Below are 14,900 nucleotides of genomic sequence, written 5' to 3'. Positions count from 1 at the left end.
CCCAACTGCGTCCAAGCCGCTCCTGGACGCACCCATGGCCCTTTCTCCTGCCTCTCCTGCAGATTCATCGGCACCGACAGCATATCCGCTGCGTCCACAACACAGACTCCCGACCCCAACCACCTAGAATGCATCCTTCTCAACACCCGCTCGGTCCACAGGCACGCCATTGACCTTTGGAACCTACTAGACACCATCTCTCCTGACGTCGCCTTCCTAACGGAAACATGGATGAACGCCTCCTCCGCCCCAGACATCGCCATCGCTATCCCTGACGACTATAAGATCACACGCAAGGACCGCACGGACCATACAGGAGGCGGAATCGCTATCGTCCATAAGAAAACAATCCGCATCTCAACCAGCTCTGACGCCAACCTCGCTAATTCCGAACACCTTCACTTCCAGATCCACATCGACCCCAAGACCACTCTCAGAGGCACCCTCCTCTACAGACCACCAGGACCCCGCGCAAAATTCAGTGAAGACATCACGGACTTCATCACCCCACACGCGCTCCCCTCTAAAGACTACATCCTTCTGGGAGACCTCAACTTCCACCTTGAAAATAGCAAAGACCGCAACACCACCACCCTCTTGGACAACCTAGCCAACCTCGGACTTAAACAACTGGTCACTTCCCCCACCCACATCGCAGGCCACACACTCGACCCCATCTTCACCTCCAGCAACCATGTCTCCTTCAGCCACACTACGAATCTCCTCTGGACTGACCACACCTGCGTTCACTTCACCTACAACAAACCGAAACCCATCGCCCACCTTCAACCAACTCTACAAAGAAACTGGAACAAAATCACCACGGAGCAGATCTCCACATCGCTCCTTCAAACCTCCCCAGCCCTCTCTTCTAACGCCAACGAAGCCGCATCTAACCTCACCCTCTGGCTTTCCAACACCGCCAACACCCTAGCACCAATGAAAAAACGTCAACACAAACTTGGTATCAAGAAGGCCTCATGGTTCAACGATGACCTCAAGAAGTCCAAGAAACTGTGCCGCTCCCTTGAAAAGGCCTGGAAAAAAGACCCATCCACCAGCAACAAGGACGCCTTCAAAAGCGCCATCCGCACTCACCACCAACTGATCCGAAAAGCCAAGAAAACAGCATTCAAAGATCGACTTGACAACAACGCCCACAATAGCAAGGAACTTTTCAACATCGTCAAGGAATTTTCCAACCCATCGGCCAACTCCAACGACATCTCCCCCTCTCAAACCCTCTGCGATTCCCTAGCCTCTTTCTTCCACAACAAGATTGCTGACATCCACAACAGCTTTGACAACCAACCCGGAAACCAACCCACCCTACCATCAGCCGACCATCTTCCCCCCGTTAACACCCTTAACGCCTGGAACCCCATCTCCACGGAGGACACCATCCGCCTGATGAATTCCATCCACTCTGGATCCCCCACAGACCCATGCCCTCACCACATCTTCAACAAAGCAGACTTCGTCATAGCTCCGCACCTCCGAGACGTCATCAACTGCTCCTTCAATTCCGCTACCTTCCCAGAAGATTGGAAACACGCTGAACTCACCGCCCTTCTGAAAAAACCAACAGCAGACCCCTCCGAACTCAAAAACTACCGCCCCATCTCGCTTCTTCCATTCCCGGCCAAAGTCATCGAGAAAGCTGTCAACAACCAACTCGCCGCCTTCCTCGAAGCCAACAATTCACTCGACCCCTCACAATCTGGATTCCGAGCCAAACACAGCACTGAGACCGCCCTCATCGCAGCAACAGATGACATCCGTACTCTACTGGACAATGGAGACACAGTCGCCCTCATCCTCCTCGATCTTTCTGCAGCCTTCGACACAGTCTGCCACAGCACCCTTTTACATCGCCTCAGAAACATCGGAATCCAAGGAAAGGCACTGGAATGGATCACCTCGTTCCTCACCGGAAGAACCCAGAGAGTCCGCCTCCCACCATTCAATTCAGAGGCCTCTGAAATCATCTGCGGCGTACCACAAGGATCCTCACTCAGTCCCACCCTCTTCAACGTATACATGAGCCCCCTCGCGGCCATCGCCCGCCAACACAACCTCAACATCATCTCCTACGCGGACGACACTCAACTGATCCTATCTCTCACCAAAGACCCCAGCACCGCCAAAACTAACCTTCACGAAGGAATGAAAGAAGTCGCCGAATGGATGAAACAAAGCCGACTGAAACTGAACTCAGACAAAACAGAAGTCCTCATCTTAGGTAAATCCCCCTCTGCTTGGGACGACTCCTGGTGGCCGGAAGCCCTCGGAAATGCACCCATCCCGACAGACCACGCACGAAACCTTGGCGTCATCCTGGATTCCTCACTATCAATGAACAGACAAGTCAGCGCCGTATCCTCCTCCTGCTTCAACATTCTTCGCATGCTCAGAAAAACATTTCGCTGGATCCCCACCGAAACAAGGAAAACAGTCACCCACGCTCTGGTCACGAGCCGACTGGACTACGGAAACACCCTCTACGCAGGCACCACCGCCAAACTCCAGAAGAAACTACAACGAATCCAAAACGCCTCAGCCAGGCTCATATTAGACATCCCACGCAACGAACACATCTCTGGTCACCTTAAAGATCTCCACTGGCTACCCGTCAATAAGAGGATTACTTTCCGACTGCTCACCCACGCACACAAATCACTCTACGACATCGGACCAGACTGCCTCAACTCCCGACTGTCCTTCTACTCCCCCCCCCGCCTACTTCGATCCTCCAACCAAGCCTTCGCCACTGTACCCCACATCAACAAGACCACCATGGGAGGCAGATCCTTCTCTTACCTGGCTGCCAAAACATGGAACTCACTCCCCGCTTACCTTCGCCTCACCCAGAATCACCTTGCGTTCAGAAAGCAGCTTAAAACGTGGATATTTGACATATAATCCTCCTCCCCTTCCTAAGCGCCTTGAAACCCTCTGGGTATGTAGTGCGCTATATAAATTGTATGACTTGACTTGACTTGACGTGGGTATGGTCTGTGAGACACACAACCTGGCAGAGTTACACAGGAGGGTGGGCGTCTGTGTAACACAGAGCAAGGCTGGCATACTTGGGTGGGGAGGGGTGTGAGTGTCTGTGAGAGAGACGGAGTCAAGCTGGGCTAGACGGGAGGGTCTGTGTGATAGAACCAGGCTGGGTTCCAGGGGGGGGGGTGGGGGGGGGGGTCTATCAGACACACAACCAGGCGGGTTGTTACCCAGTAGGGCAGCGGGTCTGGTTTAAGTAGAGCCAGGTCTTTGTAAGGCAGGTTCAGTCTGTGTTACACAGGGGGGCTGGGGGGGAGAGTCTGTGTGAAAGAGGGGGTGAATCTGGTCTGAACACAACCACGGAGGGGGTCTGTGGGCCACAGACACAGAGGGAAGCGACATGTGAGGCTCGGGGGGAGGCGTCTGTGAGAGGCAGCCGGGCTGCATTAGACACAGGAAAGGGGCGTGTGCGCCCGCGTGCCAGGCTGGGCTGCACACACCCACGGAGATCCCTGGGAGACAGGGCCAGGCTGGCATGGGCACAGAGAGAAACAACACGGGGAGGGGCTGTCTGCGCGAGACAGAGCCAGGCTGGCATGTTCATAGAGAGAAACAACATAGGGGAGGGGGTATATAGGGGGGGGGGGTGCGGAGCTGCAGCTGGTCACATAGAGAGTGGAGGGTCAGTGTAACACACGTAGCCCATCTGGTCTGCACACACCCAGTATCTGTCATTTAGTGCAGTATTATACCTCAATTTGTACTTTGTACGCTTTTGTAACATACACGCGTCACTTTTTTTTCCTCTTGTAACGTATCGTTTGCTACCTCTTGTATTTTGTTTGCTCTTGTAACACGCTGACTTGTAATTTGTCCTCATGTTTCACCACGGTTCCTATTATGAAGCGCTCTGACACCATCGGGTGAAGTCCGCGCTATATAAAAACGCACACAATACATAAATAAATAAACCGAGATCTGTGCGTCTCAGAGCATGACTGGCTCGTGCACCGAGAAACACAACATGTGAGGCAAAGGGCAGGCTCGGAGGGGAGTGAGCGGTCTGTGAGACGAGCGCCCGGCTGGATAAGGGATCACATACAGAAGAGTTGTGTGCGCCACAGTCCGGCTGCACACACCCACGGAGGGGATCTGTGAGCCACAGAGCCGGGCTGGCTGGGAGGGGTCTGTGAGAGAGAGTGCCCGGCTGGATTACACACACAGGGTCCTGTGCGCCACAGCCACAGACTCACGGAGGTAATCTGTGAGCCACAGAGCCGGGCTGGCTGGGAGGGGTCTGTGAGAGAGAGTGCCCGGCTGGATTACACACACAGGGTCCTGTGCGCCACAGACCCGGCTGCACACAGCCACGGAGGTGATCTGTGAGCCACAGAGCCGGGCTGGCTCGTATGCACAGAGGGCTGGCTCGGAGGGGAGGGGTCTGTGAGAGACAGTCGGGCTGGGTTTCACACAGAGAGTGGGGTGCTCCCGTGCGCCACAGACCGGGCTCGGCTGCAAACAGAGTGGGGTGCTCCCGTGCGCCACAGACCGGGCTCGGCTGCGCACAGAGTGGGGTGCTCCCGTGCGCCACAGACCGGGCTCGGCTGCGCACAGAGTGGGGTGCTCCCGTGCGCCACAGACCGGGCTCGGCTGTGCACAGAGTGGGGTGCTCCCGTGCGCCACAGACCGGGCTCGGCTGCGCACAGAGTGGGGTGCTCCCGTGCGCCACAGACCGGGCTCGGCTGTGCACAGAGTGGGGTGCTCCCGTGCGCCACAGACCGGGCTCGGCTGCGCACAGAGTGGGGTGCTCCCGTGCGCCACAGACCGGGCTCGGCTGTGCACAGAGTGGGGTGCTCCCGTGCGCCACATACCGGGCTCGGCTACACACAGGAGGCCACGGAGCGTGAGGCGGGGGGCCGCAGGCTGGATCACACACAGGAAGGAAGGGACTGCCGCTGCCCGCCGGTGGGGAGAGAGAGCCCGCCTGCCTCCCGGCCGGCAGAGGAGAAGCGAGGCAGCCTGGGAGCCCGGAGGCAGGAATGTGCCCGAGGATCCGCCGAGCCCCACCAACCGGGAACAACAAGAGCCGGTCCGGAGCAGGCAACGGAGGCATGGGGGCGCAGTGATCCGCGCACAGCTGGATGTACACTGGATTACACGGGCTTCACCACTGCTCAGGAAAGACGGACGCATCCTGGTGAGTGCTAGCCTCTGCTGCTCGGTCGCTGCTCCTTCGAGGCGCTGCCCTTAAACTTGCCCCCCCCCCCTCGCTTCCTGGTGCTGGTGAAAAGTTGCTGGGAATGTGTGTCAAGGGAGAGTGCAAGCTGTAGTGACAGGGAAGACGGAAAGGTGTGACCTACAGCGACCTAGCGCCTATATTGTTTACTACGGACCAGGGAGCCCCGGCTCTCAATCCCTGCGTTCACATTTGACACAAATGGTGTGATCCTGAACATAATATTTAATCTCTATGTGCCTCTTTTTCCCCTCTGTATTGCCCAAGCGGAAAGCGTGTAGATTAAAAAGTAACTCGCTCCAGGCGCTATTCGGAAGGTAAGTGAATAACAGCGTGTGCCGTTTGATCGCGACACTATCGTAAAATGAGGCTGTGTGTGTGTTTTTAAACGGACCGTAGAGGAGTCCCTTATAAAGCACAGCCACGTCTCTGCATTTTAAAACCCGGCAAACGGTAAAGGAAACGCTGTGATCTTGGCCCTGCGCGGACACCGTAGAACCAGCCACATGTGCTGCTGCTGGCCAGATGTGATCGCGGCGCTCGCGCCGGGGAATGGGGGACCCTGTCAGTCTCATGAGCTGTTTGTACCTTGACTCTGTGTTGTGATCAAAGTCCGACAGGCCTCGAAGTGGAAAGGAAACTTCTCCCACAGCCCAGTGCTCTGAAATGCTAGGACAGGGGCAGTCATGCACATGTAAGACGCTGCTTCAGCCCTGTGGCCTGTCAGGCGCACGAGGCCAGGGTCTGGTAGATCAATATTGGAATGCTTCCATCGCAGTGATATGTGGATGACACATGGTCGCAGGTTCGAATCCTGGTGGGGCCGCTCAGCCTATCATCCTTGCGAGGGCTACCATTCACACCATAGAGCAGCCGCTGTGCAGACGTTTATTAGAATTATTTAAATACAGCAAGAATCAGGGGTCGGCGGGCCTCTGTGCCACTGCACCTGCTGCACCAAGGGAAGCTACGCCCCCGTCTCTCACGTCAGATCTGGGACCCATAGGGTTTGATTAGGGTCAGTTTCTTCTGCCCACCCCAGACCGGCCGGCCTTTTAGCGGAAAGGCCGGGAGAGCCGGGGCAGGATGGGTCGACTGCAACAGTCTGCCCCGTTTTCGGTTATGAATAAAAACAATCTTATGTAGGACTTCTTTCCAGTGCGCATTGCCCCCTGGGGAGCCTGAAAACGTGGGAAAGGAAGTGGTGGTTAAATATAGCGTAATCGACACAAACCAAGGAAAGTCGGGAGAACCGAGGGAACTGGAAAGCTGGTAAGGAGAGGGCCTAGAAGTGAACTGGCCAGTGTGTGGGGGGCGGGGGGGGGGAGTTAATCAAGTGACTCTTAAAGACGAGGAGAGCGGTGGGAGGTGAGGGCGCCAGTCTGACAGGTGTCCTGCCCCAGCCCCACCGGCGTTACTGCGCATGTGCAAGGAACGCTCACGTGCAGCCGGTCAACATGCCCGATTTCCAAAGAGGCCCTTTATCTCTATGCCATTAAAAATACATGAATAACAAAAACACATACTGGTGAACTGAGAAAGGACGGGACCAGTTGCACACACTCCACTGGGGACTGGCGGCTCGGTAATGTCTGCTTGGAGGAGAGTCGCGCGCTCTGCCTAGAATGATGGCGGTGAATGCGCAACCTGCACAGGAAGGCGCTGTTGGTGTCAATGTGTAAATAATTGATAATATGGAAGTGTATTGTTTGTATTGGCAAGGGTATATAAAGAAATATATGGAAAGGGTGATGTGAAACAATTTCAGAAAATATTGAACGTGTAAAGTGTATAGTCAGTCTTTCCCTCCCTCCCTCCCACTAACAGACAATTCTGCCCGGATTTGGTACAGTCACAGGTCTCATAAAAGCGCCAAGACTGTTCACCTACAGCTCACTGAAGTTTACACGTTCACATCCATTTACACTACTGGTAGCACATGTCCAGTCAGGCTCTCTTCTGTCCTGGGGGCCTAAGAGCCATTTGTAAATTCACCCCAGACTCCTGACAGTGCCACTATGCCACCCAGTCACAGGCCGTGTGCTGTGTAAATGCAACACCCTCGTCTAACCTGCCCATGGGATTGCGCTCTGCTGCGCTCCCCACGCGCCTGGAGCCCCGGTTCAGGCTTTGCACGCGGTCCCTGTAGACGGGGGTACCTTTGTTTTCTGACCAGTCCAAAAAGCAAGCAGATTGCGCCTACAAAGCTCTCGTCCTCTTGGCTGCTGGAAGGTGCCCACAAGTGCCATCCACCGTGCTGGCTGAGTGTGGTGGTGAGTCTCATGCAGGCAGGTGCGCGCGGGGCGTTAGTACCGCCCGCCCCATGAGCCACGGGCCAATCAGCAAGGAGCTCACTTTCCAAACCTTCGTTTCACAGCCCCTTCGCGGGTGTGCCTCTCTCTAGAGCTGGGAACGCATAAGGTTCAGCGACCAGCATAACATAAGGAGCTCCATTCTACAGACGATCAGGAAACAGCCACCCCAAAACTGACACCGCTGGGCTTTAAGAGCCTAGTTCTTTCGGAAGCGTTTCACCTCTGGCGCTTCCTTCCTTGGGCCTTCAGCAGGAGCACCACCCTCCTCCCCCTCTAGATATATAGAGTACCTCCCCCCCAGAATGCATCGATGGAAGGTGGGGGTGTTGGGGGTTCAGAGTAATTTTCTGACTTCAGAACAGGTTCTTTGGTGTGGGCTTCCCGCAGCCATGGGTTTTAGTTCTGTTTGCACCCGGAAGTGCCATTCGAATTGTAAACAGGGCCAGAAATGACGTGTGTTTTTATTAACAAAGCAGTCTAAGCTGACATGTTCTCTCTATGTCTGAGGCACAGGGATGCTGGCTGATGCAGGTGCTTTCCGTAGGACTGTTTGACCCCAGCATCCTCTCAGCATCACCTGAGGCAGGGCCCTCCAGCCCACTGGTGAGGTTCGAATGGGTTTGAATATTAATTGGTACTTTGAAAGCATTAATCTAGATAGAGAGGGTGCAGCACCCACATGTTCAGAAAGACAAACAGAGGCAGTCTCATGGTGATGGGAGGGCGGTCTTTCCAAGTGCAGGCCAAGTGAGTTCTCTTCAGCTGCAGTGCACTGTGGACTCCAGGTGGTTCTATTGGGGGATAATGAGGTGGTTATCACCAGAAGTATTTAAGAACACTCACCACTGAAACATGTGGTGATCTACGGTTTATGAGTTCAGATTCCGGTATTTTATTGTAATTGCATTTATATAGTGCTTACTAGCCCTGAAGTGGCGTCAAAGTGCTTTTTCGACGAGTAGCATGCTACTCCTGTGCCCAAAAGGATTACTGGTGAATTATTATAGTGAAATATGAAAGGTATGAGTGGTGGATATGTTAGTCTGTTATTTGGATTGAGGAAGGTAGTGGAGGGATAGAAGAGGGAAAGGTTTGCATTTATATAGCACTTACTACCCCATATGAATTGTCTAAGTGCTTTTCGGCAAGTAGCACGCTACTCCAGAACCAAAATAGGATTAGTGGTCGATTAGCCTAGGCAAATATGAATTAATTTGAGCAGTTGGTCAACTATTTCTTCCATCCTTCCATGGTCGGTAAATTGAGTACTATTAAAGTTGGTCATGGTAAGACCTGTTATTTACAGTGCATAGAAACGGCAGAAGAGAAGTACAGTATGAAACGCTGTAAAGAAAACACTTATACTTCATACGTGCTCCACGGCTGTACTTGTGGTTCCATCAATGGAGAAAGCGGTATTCATGATAAGCGGTAGAGTAGGAAGTTCTCATCATATGTGGTCCTTGCGAGACCCTCAGTGGTACCAGGGGAAGAAGAAAGGCTCTTTGAAAAGGTGGGTTTCCAGCTCCATCCAGATGTGGTGATGTTTGATGCTTTACTGGCATGGTGCTCTCCAATCAATCAATCGGGGGGATTATAAAGCACGCTACTCACCCCTGAGGGTCTCAAGGCACTACATGACCCTTTAACCCCTTCCATGCTGATGACGGCCGGGAGCCGTCATGGCACACAGTGCTCGTGTGCTGATGACGGCTCCCGGCCGTCATGACCGCACCCGCGATCGGAATGTGCCGCACAGGCGCAGAATCGCGGCCGCACCCAAGGGGTTAAAACATCTCCGTACACAAGGAGGTGGTCCACCTTTTGGATGCATGGTTGGACAGTTTCAAAGAGTAGACAGAGAGATAGGACTATTCCCTAAGTGCCTCCTCTGCGGCTTCCATGTTGCTTCTGGAGGTCGAGAGCAGCTTTAGCCAGAGACAGTGAAGGTTGATTGTTGGGGTGCAAGTCGAACACATTTACCAGTAGTCGTATCCACACTGTAGTGTGAATGTTCAGATGTAGTCCAAACTCTGAAATCCATGGAGTTTGGATCTCTCCTTGAAGAGCCGCCTGCTCCACTAACGTTTTAAAAGTTGGCGATGGCTTGAGCCAATAAGGAGCCCTGTGGGCGCCATCTTGTGTAAGATGAGGTCTGCTATTTGCCCCTCAACACAACATATTAGTTGTAAGAGAGAAGGCAAGTCAATTTGAAATCTTTTTTTTACCTCTTATGCCTTTTCACCACAAAATAACCTTTGCCCTCATAGCCAAATCCATCTCTTAGGCACTGACCCACCCCTTTCTTAGCCACTGACCCACCCCTTACCCCAGCATAACCGATCCCAGTGCACACCTGCGACTACAAGGTCACCCTAACATCTTAAGAGCGGGAAGACGTGAATGTGTGAATCGCGCCCCTTTTCTCTGGTTACGAGTTCAGGCTCTTGTATCATTCATCCATTGGCCTTTCGGCAGAGCTCAGTCAGCCCTGAATGGGGCCCCTTAGTACCCAACTGTGATATGATTGTTTAAGTGTCGGGGCCCACGGGTCGCTGGGGAATGCGCTCGGCTCGCATATGTCACCGCGCGGCCGCCGGCGCGGGCCTTTGTGGCTAATGGCCTCGTCTGTATTCAGAGCGGAGACAAAGGCACAGAAAGCTCTTTAGTCCACGCGATGTGCCAATCTCCCCTGAGGCGTAACATCCAGGAGGGATCAGGGTGACAGCACCCGGCTGTGAGCCGTGCGCCCCGGCAGGGTTCGGAGTGACAGCACCGTGCAATGTGCCAATGTCCCACGAGCCGTGCGCCCCGGGAGGGTACAGAGTGACAGCACTGTGCCAATGTCCCACGAGCCGTGCGCCCCGGCAGGGTACAGAGTGACAGCACCGTGCAATGTGCCAATGTCCCACGAGCTGTGCGCCCCGGGAGGGTACAGAGTGACAGCACTGTGCAATGTGCCAATGTCCCGCGAGCTGTGCGCCCCGGGGAGGGTACAGAGTGACAGCACTGTGCCAATGTCCCACGAGCCGTGCGCCCCGGGAGGGTACAGAGTGACAGCACCGTGCAATGTGCCAATGTCCCACGAGCTATCCTCTCTGGGAGGGACCAGTGTGACAGCCCCCCTCCTCAATGTGGCAATGTCCCACGAGCCGTGCGCCCCGGGAGGGTACAGAGTGACAGCACAGTGCAATGTGCCAATCTCCCCTGAGGCGTAACATTCAGGAGGGATCAAGGTGACAGCACCCCGCTGTGAGCCGTGCGCCCGGCAGGGTACAGAGTGACAGCACCGTGCAATGTGCCAATGTCCCACGAGCTGTGCGCCCCGGGAGGGTACAGAGTGACAGCACTGTGCCAATGTCCCACGAGCTGTGCGCCCTGGTAGGGTACAGAGTGACAGCACCGTGCAATGTGCCAATGTACCACGAGCCGTGCGCCCCGGGAGGGTACAGAGTGACAGCACTGTGCCAATGTCCCACATGCCGTGCGCCCCGGCAGGGTACAGAGTGACAGCACCGTGCAATGTGCCAATGTACCACGAGCCGTGCTCCCCGGGAGGGTACAGAGTGACAGCACTGTGCCAATGTCCCACGTGCCGTGCGCCCCGGGAGGGTACAGAGTGACAGCACTGTGCAATGTGCCACGAGCTATCCTTTCTGGGGGGGACCAGTGTGGCAGCCCCCTCATCAATGTGGCAATGTCCCACGAGCCGTGCGCTTCGGGAAGATACATCCAATGTATCATGAGTGTGCGCCCCAGGAGGGTACAGGGTGGCAGCACCGCGTAATTGTGTCACGGCACCAGGAGCAGCGCAATCCCTGCCAGTGTCCCCGAAACCGTGCTCTTAAGAAGGGATGAAGGTGACAGCTCCGTGCTGTCTCGCAAAACACGCAGAGCCGCGCACTCCCGTGTATGTACCGCAGGCAGCAGGAGGCAGGGCCGTGCAGGGTGCTAAAGGACCCAGGTAGCCGAGCCGCCCAGTGTTGTACCAGTCCCCCCGGGTCGTGCTCCCTCTCAGGGGCGCGTAGCTGACGGCAGGGTGACTGCGCCTTGCTAGAGACCGTGTCAGAACGGGACAGCCACGAGAGGTCAAGACCCACAGTGCACGGACCACTGCGCACCGCCGGGCCGTGCAGATTTGATAAGGGTCACGGGGCTGTCTGTGAGGGGAAGATGTCTAGCTTGGAAGATCGCTGTCCAGCGCTTAGAGGACTCATCTGTCGGCAGTATGTGCGCCTTGTTACTTGTCTGTGGGGCCTTCAAAAGAAAAGCATCCCTCCCCGTCCTCCCGTGTAGCGCCGTTCTTTCACTCATGGCTGCGGGCACAGGCGAGGTCGGCGTGTATTTTTCCACCTGATCAGGCCCTCTTGGACGAAGCACAGGGTGGCAGAGAGGGGTTCCAGAGACCTCATCTCCGATCAACAGATGGCCTGGCGCAGGTCTTCCCCCGTTCAGCCTCTGGGTGCGCATCAGGGAAATTCCAAGATTCGCGAATATCGACCTGACGTAGAGGATGTGACGTAATGAGAGAATCATGTTGACCGGGACTGGCTGCCGATCGGTCACTAGCACTCTCACTTCCTGCTGCAGCTGCCCGGCTGTGACGTCATCACCGAGCGGGCAATGCATCACCACCCCTGGGGGGCGGAGCCAGGAAAGGCATCGGGCCTTTATCAGTGAAACAGCCCAAATCGTTCCAAGATAACACGCTGTAAACGAAGCAGCTTGTGCAAGACACGACCAGTGGTGAGATCTCGGGGGGGGCTGGAATGCTGGGGAAAGGAGGGACAGGTTTTGGTTTAAACTCCTGTTCCTTCAAATGAATACCTTGATTAATATTAAATGAAATAATAGCGCCAAGTGATATTAAAGCCTTTAGAAATAGCATAACTGCCTTATTTTATTATCATTCTATTTAATGGCAGAACGCAGCTGTTCCCTCTGTGACCCGCGCTGCCTTGTACATTTGTGTTCAAAGTTCTCTGTTCCATGGCCACTGAAACAAGTCAGTCCTTGATGTCACTCATCGGCTGGGCCTGTCAGGTGAAATATATTCCCTCCATTGTCAGGCTAAACTACTTTTCTAGCTAGCGAAAGACGGTTTTTATGGCTCACGTAAGTCTGATCTATTGATTGCGTTTCTGTGCGTTGTTATAAACCACCTCGAAGAGCTTGTCACAGATAATGGCACCCAGATAGTATCTTAGGAGATGGAAGAGTCCATGGCATCTGTGGCACCCATCCCACAAAAACATCATTATTTGACCATAGGAGCACAGATCTTGGTTTAAAAGGCAATTAACTCCTTGGGTGCTCATGACGAGCTCGTCATGAGGCACGGTGGCCGTGTGCTGATGATGAGCTGAGCTCGTCATGACACGCGCAGCGCTCACACGCGGGGCTAATTCCCCCGCGGTGCTGAGCGTTCTAAAAAACGGGCGTGGTCCTGACGAGCTCAGCTCGTCATCAGCACAGCGCCACCATCCACCATGCGGCGTGATGAGCTCAGCTCGTCACGAGCACCGCGGCGCTGCGCGTGCCCTCCGCACCCCCAGCGCCACGGGGGAATTAGCCCCGCGGCGAAGGTGTTAAAGGCCCTGAGCAACTGACCGTAGCCAATAGGACTTGACCAGGAAGTGAATGAGAGGTTTCTGAAGGCCGTGCTTATCCTTCTGGAGCCAGGGTTCACTTTCAGCACAGAACTTAGGTGTGGTAGAATTAATTCTGTTTGGGGCTTACCCTCTTCTTAAGACATCCAAAAATACCAACATGGATTCCTTATCTAAGAACAACTCTTGAAACAAGCCCTGATATTGAAGTTAAAAAGTCAGAAAACCCTCGCCCTATGGTAGAGGTGTGTTCATCAACCTGTTCCTCATCTCCTTGACCTACACTTGGTGGGTCACGGAGGGCTCCTAAGGGAGTTCTGGGTTGTGGGGCGGCTCAGTGTTGAGGTCCATTGGTCGTGCGAGTTGTAGAATGCCAACATAGTCAACGACTGAAGTCCTCCTTCATGTCATTCGCTGTTTATTGAGGATTCAATGGAGCCCTAAAGGTAAAAATGTGTTGGGGAACCCATTGACATGAATATTTCTGACCACGCCTGTGTTATAGGCAGTGGTATTATGTGAAGGTGGTGGTTATGGATGTGCTGTGGGGTGTACATACCGCTGCACATGATACTTCTGGAGATGATCCATCGTCCTGGTCAGAGGGAGGGTTCAAGGGTCCTTGATGGATGGTGGATGGCAAGCGACTCAGTGGAAAAAGGTCGAAGGCAGTGGTTGATGGGAGGCTGGCATGCCAGGAAAAGTAGAGACAGAACATTGGGAAAGAAAAGGTGGTGAAGATAAGTGATTCTGTGAGGCTGAAGAGGCCAGGGTGGATAAGAGGCGACAAGAATAGGATCACCGGTTAGTGTTGGAAGTTTTGGGTGGTGTGGTGTGGGTGATGGTAAAGTACGGAATAAGAACAAAGTGTAGGTAGGAGAATGGGAAGGGAGTTGTGTGTGCAAGGAGGGAAGTTTGGAGATGTGGGTGATGCATGTGGTTCCTCGTTGGATTCAGAAATGGACAATGACAGTGTCACACCTTCATCCAAGACCTTTCTCCAGGACATAACCAGCAAGGGGTCTCCATAATGATCCTGTGAGACCCACAATTTGAAAGGATTATGCATTTGGATAGCAGCGCGTCCGGTGGTCGTTAATTTTTGTCATGATACACAGTTCTAGCGTTTTGAGGTTGCAAAGGACAGGGGTGTGCTGTGTCTAGGTTCTAGATTCCGTGGAACACTGCAGTGGCAGGAAGTGTCTGGATTCAATGTATACCACTGGATGTCACTGGAAAGAGACTTCCAGACCCAGGTCTTTGTCTGCAAAAACAACTAAGGGTTTCCATTGTGCTGAGTTTGTGTCTTCCTTTCACTTTGTCACAGAACTATAAACAAAACTGAGCTCTACTGTATCAGGCTGGGTCTAAAGCTTGATCAGGCTGGGTGTGTAGTCCTGTGTGCTTCACAGTGAAATGCCTACTGCTGAAAGCAGGAATTACTGGGACAAGGTTTCAAACTCCTCGTCCTCAGCACTTCAGGGGAATCTTGTGGGACAAGGATGGTCCTAGGGTCACTGAGATGCCCTCTGGTTTGCCTGTGTTCTCTGATTGTGGAAGAGGTCCACCACACACCGCTGGTTCGCTGCAGATGGAGCGGCCTCCCTCAAGCCTGTGGTTCTCTGGTTATGTGGTATAGAGTTTGCTGGGCCTTTTGGTGGAGACACCCCTGGCACACCTGTGGCTCTCTTGTGTAGGAACGAGGCCTGTAACTTGTAGTGACCTGAAGCGAGT

At 54.0% G+C, this 14,900-nt stretch overlaps 1 protein-coding gene across 11 annotated transcripts in view; it reads left to right on the top strand.

The window, feature by feature from the left end:
* DAB2IP (DAB2 interacting protein) overlaps positions 1-14,900 on the top strand; it is a 1,475,985-nt gene that overhangs the window by 960,304 nt on the left and 500,781 nt on the right. The window contains exons 1-2 of one of the 11 annotated variants that reach the window (XM_078641858.1): positions 4,040-4,805; positions 4,897-5,203. The exons of 8 other annotated variants lie outside the window; for them this stretch is intronic. The gene's annotated coding sequence lies outside the window, so the exon portion shown is untranslated. Of the gene's footprint in view, positions 1-4,039; positions 4,806-4,896; positions 5,204-14,900 lie in introns of those variants that run through there. 2 more of the 11 variants (XM_078641862.1, XM_078641863.1) reach the window with 2 other exon arrangements.

Source organism: Lissotriton helveticus, chromosome 5_1 (assembly GCF_964261635.1).
Source record: "Lissotriton helveticus chromosome 5_1, aLisHel1.1, whole genome shotgun sequence".
NCBI lineage: Eukaryota > Metazoa > Chordata > Amphibia > Caudata > Salamandridae > Lissotriton > Lissotriton helveticus.
Note: the sequence above shows the minus strand (reverse complement) of the source record. Positions and strands in the feature narration are given on the sequence as shown.